The sequence below is a fragment of the Mobula birostris genome, chromosome 13 (genome assembly GCF_030028105.1).
Source record: "Mobula birostris isolate sMobBir1 chromosome 13, sMobBir1.hap1, whole genome shotgun sequence".
Lineage (NCBI taxonomy): Eukaryota > Metazoa > Chordata > Chondrichthyes > Myliobatiformes > Myliobatidae > Mobula > Mobula birostris.
Genome location: NC_092382.1, coordinates 72,654,463 through 72,671,841, shown reverse-complemented (window position 1 = coordinate 72,671,841; position 17,379 = coordinate 72,654,463). Strand labels below are relative to the sequence as shown.

The following is a 17,379-nucleotide window of genomic DNA, read 5'->3' as shown; positions in this document are numbered from 1 at the left end:
CCGGCATCCTCCATACTTCCCGGGACTATCACTGATGGCAGATCAGGTACCCCACAATTTTCGGACTATATTGCTACCCGAACTCACTGGCGGACCACACAGCTTCCAGTCCCAAAGCCCCAGCCGAAGCGCAACGCGGTGGCTCGCCCAACTGACGGACTGTTGGGCCATGGTCCCACCCTAGATCCCCAGGACCCTGATGATCCAGAGCCCAACTCTAATTTTGATCATGAGTCCGAGAATGACTGGCCTCCGTGACCCGACAGTTCCCATTTAGGACTGTGCCTAATCCCCAGGCAGGCCAGCATAATCAGGGACCAACTATTGAGGTATACACTCCTTGGAAGCCTCAGGAAATGGCTATGATAATGCAAGGGGCCCCCGACAAAAAGACCGATCCCGAAGGGTTCATAGATCACCTACTACGCGTAATCCGAATCTATCAGGCTGCTCCCCAGGACCTTTATTGCCTCTGTTACATGGCCCTTAATCCTGTGGAACAGGAGAAATGGCGTTAGGCCCAAGGGGGCCATGCAGATTGGGCGGCTTTTAGTGCCGCTTTCCCCCAGGGCCCGGACCAGATCCAACGCATTGGAGACACCCTGAGAAGGGCCTTGTCCCAACCAATGGATCTCATCAGAGTATTGAATTGTAAACCTCGGAAAGACGAGGACGGTCCCGAGTTTTTTGACAGGTTTGCTTCCATTTACGCCACGTATGCCGGGGATCCCAACTTTGGTCAGGGAAACGCTTCCCCCCACTTTAATGCCCTCCTTGTGCAGTGCCTGCCGGAGGAGGTCTGTCTGAATGATCTCCGGCCACCGGTGGCGCAGCATGGGCCTCCGGCAACTGGTTGCGCGGCATGGACCTCCGGCCACCGGTGGCGCTGCATGAACCTCCAGCCACTGGTGGGATGAGCAGACCTCCGGCCACCGGAGGTGCTGCGGAGAACCTCCCGCTAAACGCATGCGCAGTTGCCGGTGTGTGCCGTTCGGGCGGCGGTGAGTAAGATTTCCTCATGGTTGTGTAAATCTGGGTTAGGGCATTGGGAAAGGAGCACTATTCTGCCGGACGGCCGGAGCAGGGGTGCAGTGGCAATTTTTTTAGGTGTCGGAGCTGTAAGACGGGCGATTGATAAGTTCGTGGCCTAAGTTAGAAGGCCTAAAGTTATACAGCTCTCGTTACATGCACGTGTAGTTCAACTCTTTGAGTGATTATGCTGAAAGTTTGGAGTTAATAACTTTTGTGGTATTTCTGTTTCAGATAATTGAAAAATGCTAGGTTTTCTAAAATTGGCGCCTTCCACCTTAGGCCACGAACTTACCAATCACCCCTCGGCATTTCAGCAATGATCAGCTTTATGTATGAGGAGCATTTGATGGTTCTGGACCTGTGCTCAATGGAGTTCAGAGGGATATTGAGGGTGGTGGTGGGGGGGGGGATGTATGGTTAAGTAAACTCACCGAATGCTGAAAAGCCTGGATACAGTGGACATGGAGAGGATGTTTCCATTAGATAGAGAGTCTGTAATCTCGCAGTAGAGTCTCAGAATAAAGATGCTTCCCTTAAAAACTCAGATGAGAAAAAAAATTTGGGGAAAATATGTCTGATCTGTGGAACTTGTTGCCGCAGAGATTGGTTGAAGCTGCCATTTGGGTATATTTATGACAGAAATTAATATGTTCATGATTGCTAAGTAGCTTCAGGGTTACAGGAGGAAGGCAGGAATATGGTGTTGGAATAAAACTCAGCTATGGTTGAGTGATGGGGCAGACCAGATGGATCGAATCACCTAATTCTGTTCCTGTGTCTTATGTCTTACCATGACTGACTGATGGCTCCTTCTTATCCCATATCGTTTTGTGACGTGTGAGGGACAATAAAAGATTGTTCACTGAGATCATTATATCTGCCTTCAACGTTTAAATTTCAGTGAGTTTTGTTCTTAGAAACATGAAGCAGAAATGTTTGGTTCTCCTTTTTATTGTTAATGGGCTTCATTACATGTTAAAGTTAGACCTGCGGTGAGAGATTTATTGGAAGAAAAACCCCAAATGGAAGCAAACCACGACTGAAGACGAGGGAACAGCAACAAGTGAACCAGCCCGAGGATTGAGAGCATCAACTGGAGAGAACTCATCTGACTCGGAGATTCCAGTGATTCAGTCAGGAGAAAGTTTGGTGAGTCTTATTTACTCAAACACTAGTCCTTTAGACATTACATATCTATACAAGAGAAGGTAGGAAGCAGTTGGGGTGAGACTGAATGTGCCCAGAAGAGCCAGTTATGCCTCTGTCAGACCCAGCTGCAATCACTCCAGGTCTGGTAATGTGCTTCCAGCAGCCCAGCCCTTTAAAACCACTCCTATTCTGTGGAAGTCGAATCCAGATAAAGTCACTCAGAGACCGTTTAAGTACAAACTCTTTATTCCAAGCACCCGGGGCTTACTCAGTCTATGACTGTTCCCGCCCAATCCACTAACTGACTAACAATTTCCCTTACACCACAGATATATCCGTCCAGATACCCGCCACACAAGACAGGCTGGAGCCAAAGTTATTTACTACATGACAGCCCCTAAAGACAAATTACAAAATAGTCATAATGGCTTACACACACGGAACAGACTGAAGCTGTCCTATCTCTATGCATGAGTGCACAGGGAGATAAGCATCCTGAAACCCTAGCTAGCGACCCTCAAGAAGAAATATGGCTCAGCATGGCTCAGCACATCTGTTGATCATCAGCAGTTTCTTTAAGAAAAACAGGCTGCTATTGTTTAACGAAGTGTTAACCTTTTTACATACTTTATCATTCCCTCCTTTTGATTATTACTTGATCTACAAAGCAGTAATTTTTTACAGAGAAAGCAACAACGGTAATGATAACAATCATATGTACAACTATTCGGCCATAATTCAATATAATGCCCCACATATTACTGAACAGGCCTTCGAAGACCACCATTTCGACCCTTTGGTGACCCGTGTAAATCCTGCCCTACTTTCTTGATGCTGTCAATCTCCTTGGCAGTGTGCTCGGAGAGGGATGTAATGTTAGTAGAGTCATCAGGGATATAGGTGCAGCATTCTGTGTCAATAATAGCACAGGTTCCCCCTTTCTCAGCCAGGATAAAATCTGAAGCCATACGATTCTGTGGGATTGTTTGCCGGATTGCAATCATTTCAGTGGATATTTCTGTTACTTGGGCCTGTGTTTCTGTCAGAGCCCCTGCAGTGTTGTGGCCAGCTCCTCAAGTGCTGTAGCCAAATTGATTATCTCTCGTGAATTCCTGGCTACTCCGTAGGAGAGAAAAGCAATCATCCAAAATCGCTCAGTCTCAGCTTCTCCGCTGCTGGGCACCTGCAAGTATGGCCAGGATGCATGTTTCCCAGTATAGGAAGTTCTGTTTGAGAGATACCATCCCTCAGAACACTGACAGCCACAGTCATCTCTGACTGGACCACAGTTCCTCACCTCACTTCCCTGGGTGTTATTTGAGAAAGCCCAGGCTGAGAGTTCCTCACTCTGGTTCAGTGGGATTACTGTTGCGTAACTGGCAACAATGAATATTTACCGAGACAGGTTTTATAAAAACAACCAAACATTTATTAAACACGTATAAACGATAAGGAGGTAAAGACAAAGGAAAACTTTAACTGGAGGTTAACAGGTACGCAGTTGTTCACCAGCTCGCCACTCGACTCTGGTTCTTAAAGTGTTAAATGCTGAAAACAGTTCTTAAAACGATACAGTCAGGTACAGTTCTTAAAGCGATAACTTCGAAAGTCCAACAGTTTTACACATTCAATTGGGAGAGACTTCTCTGGAGAACGATTTCTTCACCGACGCACCTTTACTGCCGGTTCTGTCCACAGGATTCCCGATGCCAAAAATAAACAATTTAAATCAACTGACCTCAAATTCCTTTTAGAGAGAGAGAGCGTTTGTGCATGAACTCATTGCGCTATTGCAAGAGTTACCTCAATGCAGGTTCTCTCCAACGAAGACTCAAAAAGGTCGATCCTTTATTAAACTGCCAACCGATGCCGACTTCTCTCGATCCTTCACTTCGATGAATTCTTCACTCTTCCTTCAAAACTGTCTGAATTGAGTAAATTGGCACTTCCAGCCACAAATTCCCAGCTCAAATACAATATCTTGTAAGAGAACACACCTTCTGTTTTAAAAATGAAACTGCGTCACAAAAACAAACACGTAACAGAAACGGAGGCACAACACGTTCTACCTGGAAATCCACAAACTCAAAACCCCACTGCGTCACCTGAGTCAACCCTTATTTCGTCACGGGGCACATGTCATCACCTGACCTCACATCGGCGGGAAAATCACATCAGGTGACCTCCAAAATACCATTACCGCATTCTCACAAAAAACACAGATCTCCTTAAGCATGTAACATTACTGACATTGGAACCATAGTTTTACCATGCTGGGGAATTTCACCACAAACCCAGCAGGCCCCTAGTTCCACCTGTGTGACAGAAAGGTGTTAACATGGGGGCCCCCGGATGCTGGGGTGAGCCCTCTCAAAGACATAAACACGAACACCACTATCAACCAATACATTTTCCTTTAGTCGAGAGAGTCCTTCTACTCAGTTCCTTCAGTAACAGGTTTGTTGTCTGTTCGATGTATCCACCGAGATTGCCCCTTCAGTTTCACAGCCGTGGGAGTGGTCAGTAACTCCTGATATGGTCCTCTCCACCGAGGTCTGAGTTTCCCTCAATCCCAGTTCTTGATCAGGACAAAATTCCCAGGTTCTATGGTGGGATAGTCACTCCTCTCTGCGGGGTAGTTCTCTTCCTTGTAAGCATGTCATACCTGTGAATGTAATGCTTGGAGAATTTTGGTTCGTTGGCATATGTATTTCCCCATCTCTTCCCCTAGGGTATGCATATCCAATTTTGCTGGTAGACTTTCTGGGAGCAATGGTACACAAGGTCTTTGTTCCCAGGGTGTCCTCATGGGCCGTCCATAAATGATTTCAGCTGGTGACAACCCTGTTTTCCCCTGTGGGGTAACCCTCATGTGGATTAGGGCCAGCTTCAACCAAGTGAGTCCAGTCTCTGCTGTTAGTTCGGCCAATTTACTCTTCAGAGTGCCATTGGCAGTTTCCACTATGCCAGCGGCCTGTGGGTGGTGTACACAGTGGAATTGTTGCTTGATAGCTAGTTTGTTACAGACCCCTTTGTTTACTTTCACCACTAAGTGTGGCCCATTGTCAGAGCTCAGCATCTCTGGCAGGCCGTACTTGGGAATTATTTCCTGTAATAATACCTTCACAACAGTCATAGCAGTATTATTGGTAGTTGGAACAGCTTCAATCCATCTATTAAACAAGTCTATAATAACTATGCAGTATCTATAGCAATGCACTCTAGGCAATTCAATAAAATCAACTTGTAGACGTGAAAAAGGTTCACCTGTCAAGGGAGACGTACCTGGTGTACAGGGTACAGGTTACCAACCCTTCCCTCCTTTTTGGGGTGTGTACAATATTGGTAAAAACTGTGCAGGAACACAAACCTGTCCCACTGGGGTGATCCAAAAACCTATATCGGGGTCTTTCTGGCATCCCATCTGGGACACAGTTTGCGTTCCTCCTCAGAGGCATCCCCCTGAAAAGTATGTACCTCCCGCATGTCTAGCAAATCCATTCTGCTTAAGTCACAGAAGGTTGCTTGAAGGAAACCCGAGGGAACTACAACTACCAAGGGTTCGACCGCACTTTTGGCTGTCTTATCCGCTAAAACATTGCCTGTAGTGACCCGGTCGGACATGCGGGTGTGGGCCGCACATTTAATAATAGACAAGACTCGAGATAGCTGTAGAGCGGTGAGTAAGTTGTTTACAAAGGTGGCATTACTAATGGGGTGGTCAGAGGCAGTCAGGAATCCCCATGTTCCCAGAGGACCCTGTAGTCATAGAAACATAGAAAATAGGTGCAGGAGTAGGCCATTCGGCCCTTCAAGCCTGCACCGCCATTCAGTATGATCATGGCTGATTATCCAACTCAGAACCCTGTACCAGCCTTCCCTCCATACCCCCTGATCCCTTTAGCCACAAGGGCCATATCTAACTTCCTCTTAAATATAGCCAATGAACTGGCCTCAACTGTTTCCTGTGGCAGAGAATTCCACAGATTTGATCACACTTCACTCAGAAGTCAGTGTGAGTGTCGAAATAGTTTCCAGAGCAAGTGGTGGATGCAGATTCAGTTGCAGCGTTTAAGAGACACGGATAGGTGCATGGATGCGAGGGCTATAATCGGATCCAGTGCTGGTGCAGGTCGATTACACTAGCCAGTAAACATATCGTCACAGTTCGGAAGAGCCAACTTGTCTGCTTATGTGAGTAGTCTTCAACAACTCTGCATCCTATCCTGAAGGATCCTCTCCAGTAACTTGCGTACAGCAGACGTGAGGCCAGCGAGTCTATTGTTTTCCGGGATTATCCATTCCGATTAAATAATGGAATAACATTGATCATCGTCTTATTTCTGATCTGCTTGTGCCTAGAGATAACACAAGTATGTTGGTCACGTCCCCAGTAATCTCATCCTCTGACGCTATCAATATTCTGCAGCACAACCCTGTCACGGTTTGGTTAATTATCCACTTTACTGCTCTTTTAGAGAGCGAACACTACCTCCTTTGTCGTCCTGTACTCACAGAGGTTTAAGAGACGTGATGGATTAAGCGCAGGGTAGGGAAGTCTGAGTTATTCATTCTTACAGCGGGGAAAGAGGCCTTCAGCCTCCGCGCCCATGCGACTAACACGTATATCCAGGTTAATTCGTCTCCCAGATCAGGCGGGACAAATGCAGGTCGATGGTACTATCTTGATGGACACCTGGTCGGCATGGAAGGAGTGAATCGATGGCCCTTTGTCAATGCTGTAATGGAAGTGCCTCGGCCGAAACATCGATGCCAGTCTCTCAGTAGCTGCTGCGTGATCTGCTAGGATTCTTGAAGTGTTTTCAATTCAGTTCCGGATAGGATTTATTTCAATGGATGCATTGTTCGCGAAGACTGCAGAGGAAATTCACCAGGAATAGGGAGGCGTGTGTCACAGTGCAACAGAGCCTGTCCGCTGGAAAACTCAGATGAGCAACTTGCCCAAAATGTCCTCCTTCAACATTTCCCTATCGTTCCGCGGTACCGGACAATACCACGTACCCAGCGACATACCAGGAGGCACCACACCGTATAGACAAAGGCACTATCTACTTAGCGGGGATGAGGGGAGGTGGGGTGACTTGGGCCATAGAAATGGTAGTAACCACCTCGAGCTAGGAACTTGTTATCTCTGGTGGATCGTCAGTGATGATGGCAGACGGAAACTATATGACATCTTGTTGGCAGCCTTCTCCACTGAAAACGATCCCACGAGGAGCGGTGCCAATCTGCGGCTCTCAACTTTCCGGAAAAGATCCCATGATGCCAACAAGACCTCATCTCTTGGTAGGAACCGGGCATGTTGTCTCTGGGCACGCAGCAAAGAAGCCCTTGCTCGTCCCCAGGAGTGCTTGTAGCGCTGGCTCAGCTGTTCAGTAGCTTGGACTCCTGCGTCAATCTCTTAACCAGCGAGGAGCGGGGGCTCAGTTCCTGCCTCTCGTTGAAAGGGAGACCTACTCGTGGAGTCAGACTGGTAGTCATTGAGGCCGAAATTTGGCCAAAACAATTGTGAGCTCCCGAGCGTATGGTTGGAAGAGTAAAGTTAGCGCAGGCTTGACTCCCACTCCTGTTTATCTCTCCCAGTGTGACCATTGGATTGAGTCTGAAAACCAGACGAGAGGTTGGCCGTGGCGCATGCAAGACAGCAGAAAACCTTCCAAAGGCGGAAAGTGAACGGTGGTCCAAGATCAGTCGCGATGACAGCCGATGGGAGATTGGTGAGGGTTGGCTGGTCAAAGGCAGTGGACATAACAGACACGCAGGACGCTGGCATGATGTTTTGTTCCGATTGCAGGTGGGTGAAGCAGCTTCAATAACTCCAAAAAACTGAAGTTTGGTAAAATACTGAAAGGCTGTACAATACGTCCTCCATGATGAGTGTCTGCCCCCGGATTGAGGGGGAGGGACAAGGCGAAATCACCTTTATACAGGAATCTGTGGGAGGAGCCACAGGGGTAGTCAGTAGAGGGGCGTGTCCAGACAGTTAACCCAGTTACAACATATATACATGGTTTGCCACATTCACCCCTCCTTTTTAAAAAAAAGAGTTCCGCGGGGTGAAGTGACTGACAATATTTGAAACAAGTATATTTACAGGTCAAGTCTATCAGGCTGTCGAGTCCGTTGCTGTGATCTACATAGCACCAGTGGTGGTTGCATTGGTGACGGCGGTTGTGCTGGCTCCGGCCTGTCCTGAGGTGCCAGCACGTTAGGCGTTGTTAATCCCTCTTCTGTGTGCGTCGCGCCCGCTATGGGAGTGTCGTGTGGTGCCTGTGTAGGGCTTGGAGTGCGCGGTGTCTCGTGGATACATACATCGCTGGGTACGGGGTCAATGGTCACTACAGAGTGTTCAGGGTAGGGGCCCGGTTGCTCCTGCGGGCGCCAGGTCGCGGATGGAGACCGTGTCCTCCCGTAAAACCACATAGGCATACTGAGGGTTCGCATGAAGTAAGTGAGCCCTCTCGACTATCGGGGAGTATTTATTGCTCCTCGCATGTTTCCGGAGCAGCACTGGCCCCGGGGACGTCAGCCAAGTTGGTAGGGTGGACCCAGTGGTCGACTTTCTGGGAAAAAGAAAGAACCGCTCATGAGGGGTGTCATTGGTGGCCGTGCATAACAGGGAGAGGATGGAGTGGAGTGCTTCGGGAGGACCTCCTGCCAGCGAGAGACTGGCAGTCCCTTTGATCTAAGGGTTAAGAGTGTGTCTTTCCACACCGTGCCATTCTCCTTCTCTACCTGTCCATTCCCCCGGGGATTATAGCTCGTGGTTCTACTAGTTACAATTCTCCTAGCCAGTAAGTATTGGCGCAGCTCGTCACTCATAAACAAGGACCCTCTGTCACTGTGGATATAGCATGGGTATCCGAACAGAGTGAAGAGCTTACGCAGGGCTTTTATAACTGAAGTGGTAGTGGTGTCGGGGCAGGGGATGGCCAAGGTGAACCGCGAGTACTCGTCGATAACGTTAAGGAAGTACACATTGCGGTCGGTGGAGGGAAGGGGGTCCTTAAAGTCAACACTCAGTCGCTCAAAGGGGCGGGTGGCTTTGATGAGTTGTGCCTTTTCGGGTCGGTAGAAGTGCGGTTTGCACTCTGCGCAGACTTGGCAGTCCCTGGTCATCGTCCTGATCTCCTCAAGGGAGTAATGCAGGTTCCGGGCTTTCACGAAGTGGAAAAGCCGGGTGACCCCCGGGTGGCAAAGATCTTCATGTAGGGTGTATAGCCGGTTGATCTGCGCGCTGGCACATGTTCCCCGGGATAGGGCATCGGAGGGCTCGTTGAGCTTCCCAGGCCTCTACATGGTGTCATAGTGGTAGGTGAAGAGTTCGATTCTCCACCTCAGAATTTTAACATTTTTGATTTTGCCCCGCTGTTGGTTATTAAACATGAATGCGACTCAGCGCTGGTCAGTCAGCAGGGTGAACCTTTTGCCGGCGAGATAGTGCTTCCAGTGCCTAATAGCTTCCACTATGGCCTGGGCCACATTCTCCACTGCGGAGTGCCGAAGTTCAGGACCTTGAAGGGTACAGGAGAAGAACGCCACTTGTCTTCCTGCCTGGTTGAGGTTAGCGGCCAGTGCGAAGTCGGAAGCGTCACCCTCTACTTGGAAGGGAATGGCCTCATCCACCGCATGCATTGCTGCTTTGGCAATGTCCCCTGTCCTCGGCTGACAGGGGGAATGTGGTGGACTTGACCGGGGGGAGGACCTTGTCTGCGTAGTTAGAGACCCATTGGGCATAATATGAAAAGAAGCCCAGGCCCCTTTAGAGGGGTCTGAGGGTGTTGAGAAGAGGGAGTTCCAACAGCTCGTCAGATATGCGATGAAATTGATCAGTTTGTCTGATGGTCAGAGACGGACAAACAAGGATAATTAGTTTCCATGGATGACAAGGGCTGGGAGATTCACACAGAGTGACGGCGTTCTCGTGATGTAGAGAAGAACAAGAAAATGGATGTTCAAACAACAATAACGTTTTCAGATGCCGGTTGATAACGTGGTGTTGAACACGTTCCGATTGTTTGCCTTCACTGACCGGAAAGGTCAAGACATAATCATATATAATATTTCACAAGCAAGGAAAATTCTGCAGATGCTGGAAATCCAAGCAACGCAAACAAAATTGCATATGTAATAATTGTCTGATTAGGGATCTTAACGTTCCTCTTGTGAATGCAATGGAGCCGATGCACAGGGGTTTCACCAGGAAGGGCCGAGCATGGAACATTGCAGATATCAGTGAAGGAACTGTCATCCTCTACTTGATGCGGAGGAGGAAGTGATGCTTCATACATAAGTTCAAAAAGTATTAGCGAGGTACATGTGTTTAGAACGTTACGTACCCCGTAACGGGTTAAAGAACCAGTAGGAATGGAACACACCTGGGCTCTGGTTTTGCTCTATACTGACACTATTTTCATTAGTATCTCCGCAATGCAGTCATATAGAACTAGTTAAATCGAACAGGTTAGCAGAGCTTATGCATATATAGGTGTGGAAATATAAAACCCAAACTTCTTCAAGCTTAGCTGGTAAGTGATACTGTCTTACGATAGTAGGTAAACGAAGTCAGTTCAGTTGGTGTTATTGAGTTGAGTTGAGTAGAATTGAGGGGAGAGAGAGGTGGTTTGTTGTTCACGTAAGCCGCTGACGTCGATTCTTCCCGTCGTCCTCTGAAACTTCCAAGTTAGCCAACCTTGACCAATTTAAGAGCACCGTCTTCAAGTGATAATCTACCAACTAAGGCAAGGGTTAGAAACACCGGTAGACTCCAAAGGGTCGCTCTTTCACGCACTAATAAACATAGATCGATACCACTTAATCGATCCTCAGTCCCACACTCGTGGGCACCTGAGAGTGCAGTGGTAATTTCACAACACCTTAGTGCGTCTACGCGTCCCTTCTTCTGTGCGTCCTGTGAAACAAGCAACTACGCTGGTTTAAATACTGTTGCGCTGAGCACCGGCTGTCCATCAAGTAGCTCGTCCTCTCTCTCTCTCTCTTTGTAGGCTCTCAGAAGCTGGCAGTATCCTTGCAGAAATCCCAAACAGACTGTGCAGTAACCGCCCCCCCCCCTCTCTCTGTAACAAGTTGTTTGTGCTGTACAGCTTTCTCTTTCCGATAGGCAGGGTTCTTAAAGGCACAGTCTATAATGAATAACTTAGGATCTCATCACAAGTATTGCAACAATTTCTCTAAAGCGATGGACGTAGATTTAGTGGAAGTGTAATTTTCAGACTATGTTCGGGTAATGTGTTGACTTTCTTTGTTTCATTCTGACGAAATGCAACGACGCGACGATTTAATTGCACATTTGCCGGCCGAGGTTAATGAGTTGGGCTGCTCAATACTTGTCCAAGCGATTAATCCCGATTTCCTGCTTAATGTTGAATCCACTGACATCAGGTTTTTAATCTCCGTCTGCGTCCTGCTCCACTGCCACAGTGAGGAGCAGCATAAATGGAGGTAACGGCACTTCGTCCTCACATTGAATGTTGCTGTTGCCTCGATTGGGAAAAAACTGTGGGTTTTTGTTCTTGCACCGGCTGAATTGCCCTCTCGTTTTATGGTGAATCCTGTCATGGTCTTGTCCGTGAAGTCCACATTCCAGTTCACAGTCCGGTCCGTCGGCTCATTAATCCGGGTTTTCCCGTTTTCCCTTGTTCTATGTTGTGCCTTTATTGAGACACCTGATTTTAGTTTGGGCTGGCACATAAATATCTCTACAAATACCCTGCTGGACTGTTTCCTTCCCTTCTGCTTCTTTCTGAACCTCTGCTGGCAACCTTCTCAGCATCCTCATCAAGTTCAGCCGCCGGACTGAGACCGAAGCCTTGCCACGCTAGAGAATGAACTATCTATCGTTGAGTTTGGAACTGCCTCCTTGTGTCCCCGTGTTTCGCGTCCGTGTTCTGTGTACGAGTCCCGGTACTACGTCCTGTGCTCCCCAAGGAGGGGTCCCGTGTCTGTGTTCTGTTGTTCTGTGCTCAGGTCCAAGGCTCTGTGTTCCTGTGTTCCAAGACCAAGTCCAGGCGCAGTGTTTTAGTCCATTACAAATCTGAGCACCGGGTACTCGCCCAGCCCAGGGGAACCTCGCCCAGCCCAAGAGTACCTCGCCAAGTCCGGTGCTGGAGAATCCTCGTCCCGTGCTCGATCGTCCCCATCCGTATCCTCGGCTGTGATCCCAGCCCTGCGTCCGATTAAGGGTTCCGGCCCTGCGTCGTAGAAAGTTTCCTGGCCCTGCGTCCTAGAAGGGGTCCAGGGCTCCGTACCCAAGAGCCTAACCAAGCCGAGTCCAAGCGCCGAGCCAAACCGAGTACAAAAGCCTGGTCCTGCCCTGGAGGAACCTCGTCCTGCCGCGCAGCTTCTTCTTCCAGCGCTAGAGGTTCCTTGTCTTGTCCTTGCCAAGGTCCTAGTCCCCAGTCTTCACCAGGATCCTAGTCACGAGTCCTTGCCAAGATCCTAGTCCTGAGTCCTTGCCAAGATCCTAGTGCCGAGCCTTTGCCAGGATCCTAGTGCCGAGCCTTTGCCAGGATCCTAGTCCCGAGTCCTTGCCAAGATCCGAGTTCCGAGTCCTCGCCTGGAGCTGGGTTCCGATCCGAGTCAAGACCAGGTTCTAAGTCCCAACCAAGACCAGGTTCCGTGTCCTTGTCCAGACTCTGGTTCCGGAGTTCCGAGTTCCTAGTCCAGGATCATTGTTCCAAGTTCCACTTCCGGGTTCCTAGTCCAGGCCCTGAATCTTAGTCTCGACCAGGGCCTGTATCAGTGTCCAGCGTCGTTTCTTCCCTTGCTTTCTTGACAAACCTATGCTTGTTTCTAGAACTTCAGAGTCTGTGTCTTGTATTTGGGTCCGCTACCAGCGCACCTTATAACAGAAGCCCAAGTCCCTTTCTCGCCCCGGTGCGATAAAACCCTGATGAACGACAGTATTTCACGCCCCACAAGCTCCATGGTCTAATTCATCTTTCTACGTCCCGCACTCTTCATGTTGACAATTGACACACGTACAGTCTTGCCGCAGGTCCGAGAGTGATTGTTAACCATGTTGACAATAGTCACACGTACAGTCTTGCCGCAGGTCCGAGAGTGATGGTTAACCATGTTGACAATAGTCACACGTACAGTCTTGCCGCAGGTCCGAGAGTGATTGTTAGCTTATTTCGCTTCCTATGGGATCTGTTTCACTGGGCGAGTTCTACTGGTCTATGTTTCTGCTTATGACCTTCAACTAATATCTGCCACGTTACTCACGCTGAGAAAATACTGGGCCATAAATTACCAAATGCCCATGGCCAAAATCGGCCGATCATTGAATGGAGTAAAGCTGAGACATTATTTGACGTGCTCTAACGGCAGGTGAATCACGCCTAAAAATGTGTGAGAGTTCTTCTAGGATGAGGTGTACATTGTCGAAAGTGGCCGGGTATAAATGTCGAGTAAATGCCTATGTGTACACCCACTAAGTTTCCCTTATGCTCCACCAACAAAAACAAAACAAGCTTATTGAGTGCACTTGTAGTGTATCTGATGCCATCCCTGAGTAACAATCTCCATCCCCAAGTAACAATCTCAATCCCCGAGTAACAATCTGCATCCCCGAGTAACAATCTGCATCCCCGAGTAACAATCTCCATCCCCGAGTAACAATCTCCATCCCCGAGTAACAATCTCCACCCCTGAGTAACCATCTCTACCACTCTGTGAGAATCTCCACCTTTGAGTAAGAATCCCCATCCCCGACTATTAATCTCCATCTCCGAGTAACAATCTCCATCCCCGAGTAACAATCTCCATCCCCGAGTAACAATCTCCAACCCCGAGTAACAACCTGCATCCCCTGAGTAACAATCTCCACCTTTGAGTAAGAATCTCCAGCTCTGAGCACGAATCTGCATCCCTGAGTAAGAATATCCATCTCTGAGTAACAATCTCCACCCCTCTGCGAGAATCTCCATCTTTGACTAAAAATCTCCATCTCTGAGCACGAATCTCCACCCCTGAGTGAGAATCTCCGCCCATTGCCATCCTCCCGACAGAGAAATGGCTGCCATCCCAGTTTCGGCTTTCCAGTTTCCCCGGAGTACAGTGAGATGCCGCTGTCCCTTTAAGACTTAGACTGACAATTATTGCCTGCCAGATTCCTCCATGGAAATTAGGGGGTAGTAGAGGTATAATTTGTCCATCAGTGCTAATCACCCCATCTTTGACCTTAGCTGTTCCACCATGAGCACGATCTGTGATGAGTCAACATGATGCGTTCAGATCAGGTCATGCACAGCACATACCTCCGCCGCACCGCTCGGGTGTGTTTCTGGGGTACAGGGGCTAACGACCCTTGTGCTATTCCTATCGCTGAGCAGCAGTGAACCATCTGACTGGCCTATCAGAGTTCTCTTTGGGAACTAGTTGACTTGATCAGCATTTCTTATCTGGCTATTGTTCACGATTGCACTTAATAAAACAAAAAGTCTGTACTTACATGTCAACTACTCAGTTGTGAGACATTACTCTGGGGTTCATTACCATCCATAGCTCTCTGGTTACATCCGCAGGATTATAAGGCCCCTCAGCCACCGTTTTACATGATCCATGTGACGTTTGTGCTACAGCTGAAACAACTACGGAAGCAACAGCAACAAGGTCGAATGGCAAGCCACTGTAATATTGATTGTTCTTTACGTCCTTTCACACACTTACGGTATCTTTTCCTGCTCTTTTTGTGAGTATATTTAAATTATCTAAGCGAGAGGCGATTCTTTGCTAAATGCATGTTGTTACAATTCTCTACATCATTTGTGATAGGAGTGTATTTTGATGAATGATTTGTGGTTTCTCTTTAGGGTTTTACATGAGGAGATTTGCAAGGACGTTGCCTGGATTGGAGAGCATGCCTTATGTTGAACGAACTTGGCCTTCCTCCTTGAATCGACGGAGGATGAGAGGTGACCTGATAGAGGTGTATAAGATGATGAGAGGCATTGATCATGTGGATAGTCAGATGCTTTTCCCCAGGATTGAAATGGCTAACACGAGGGTGCATAGTTTTAAGGTGCTTGGAAGAAGGGACAACGGGAATATTGGACAGAGTAATGGATGTGTGGAATACACTGCCAGCGAAGGTGGTAGAGGCGGATACAATAGGATCTTTTAAGAGACTCTTTGATAGGTATATGGAGCTCAGGAAAATAGAGGGCTATGCGGTAGTTAAATTCTCGGCAACTTCTGGAGTAGGTTTCATGGTCGGCAAAACATTTTTGGCCGAAGGGCCTGTAATGTGCCCGAGACTTTCGATACTTATATATGTTTCTGTCAAAATTCTGTCAGTCTTTCAAGATTTGTAAGAAAATTGCTGGTATCTATTAATGCACCATGAAGGAAACTAAGGTTTCATACCAATACCAATGAAAGTTATCAGTTCCAGAAAATTTCAATTTGTTGCTATTTCTTATAATCACATTTAGCAAATCGATTGTAACTTTAGGTAGCACAATTTTCCACCCGAAGAAGAAGAAAAGTTGTATACCTTTGAACCTCAAGTTTTACCCTCTTGAGATGAAAACGAAGAACAATTAGGCGGTTGATCGATCAACCTTGCTTTTGTCAGATAAAAGTTGCTTTTGTCAGTCGAAATATGAAATTCAAAAGTGAAGAGGTTATGTTGCAAATTTCTAAAACTTAGGGTAGGCTATTTCTGTGGTATTGCATACAATTCTGGTCACCCTACTGTAAGAAGGATGTTGAAACTATGAAGAGGGTTCAGAGGAGGTTTACCTGGATTAGAGGGCATGTGCGTTTATGAAAGGTTGTATTAACATGGTTTGTTTTCTCTGGAGCACCGGGAAGCGAGGGGAGATCTAGCAGAGGTTTAGCAGGTTTGAGAGAAAGTGATAGAGTAGACAGGGAGTGTCGGGTTCCCAGGATTGAAGTAACTAATACCGGACGCCATGCATTGAAGATGAGAAGAGGTAGATTCTAGTGAGATGACAAGGTCAAGCTTTTTAAATCTGAGTGCTGGATGTCTGGAGTGCACTGCCCGGTACGGTGGTAAAAAGAAAAAAAAAACATTAGCGGCTTTAAAGAGATCAGAATCAGAAAAAAAAAAGAATCAGGGTTATTATCACCGGAATGTGTTGTGAAATTTTGTAACTTAGCAGCAGCATTTCAAAGCAACACATAATATAGAAGAAGAAAGTTGATAATTAATAAATCAATCAATCAATCAATCATTTACAGGATATGTATGTCAAATTGATTAAAAATCGTGGGAAAAAAACAGAAATAATATATATTTAAAAAGTGAGGTAGTGTTCACGGGTTCAATGTCCATTTAGAAATCGATGGCAGAGGGGAAGAAGCGTTACTGAATCGCTGAGTGTGCGCCCTCAGGCTTCTGTACCTGCTGTCTGACGGTAACAGAGAGAAAGGGGCCTGCCCTGGGTGCTGGTGGTCCTTAATAGTGGACGCTACCTTTCTGAGACACCGCTCCCTGAAGATGTACCGGGTAATTTGCAGGCTGGTACCCAAAATGGAGCTGACTGGATTTACAACTTCTGCAGCTTCTTTCTGCTCGGTGCAGTAGCCCCTCCCCGCCCCCTCCATACAATACAGTGATGCAGCACGATCTCCAATGCACATCTCTGGAGGTTTTTGAGTTATTGGTTGACATACCAAATCTCTTCAAACTCCCGATGAAGTTTAGTCGTTTTCTCGCCTTCTTTACAACTGCATCGATATGTTGTGACCAGCTTAAGTCCTCAGGGATCTTGACATCCATGACCTTGAAACTGCTCACTGTCTTCACTTCTGATCCCTCTGAGCATTGGTATGTGTTACTTCGTCTTATCCTTCCTGAAGTCCTCAATCAGTTCTTCCGTCTTACTAACGTTCACCGCAAGGTTGTTGTTGCGACACCACTCCACCAGTTGGCATATTTCGTTTCTGTACGTCCTCTCGTCTCCATCTGAGATTCTACAAACAATGTTTGCATCATCAACAAATTTATAGGTGGTATTTGATATGCACATTTGATGATTCGATATGCACATGGATGTAAGGAAATCGAGGGATATGGACATTGTGGGAAAGGGGGATTCGAGTTTGAATGTTTTTGACTTGTTTTTTACTTAGTACGGTAATCCATTGTGGGCCAAACGGCCTTTCACGTATATTTCAATGCTGTAT

The 17,379-nt window shown here is 47.4% G+C and overlaps 1 long non-coding RNA gene across 1 annotated transcript; it reads left to right on the top strand.

Annotated features, from left to right (window-relative positions):
* The first annotated feature begins 2,023 nt into the window (after window positions 1-2,023).
* LOC140207686 (uncharacterized) lies at window positions 2,024-15,613 on the top strand. The gene is made up of 4 exons (XR_011888620.1): window positions 2,024-2,181; window positions 7,786-7,996; window positions 14,751-14,917; window positions 15,039-15,613. It is a non-coding gene; the product is annotated as an uncharacterized lncRNA (long non-coding RNA).
* Window positions 15,614-17,379: the final 1,766 nt, after the last annotated feature.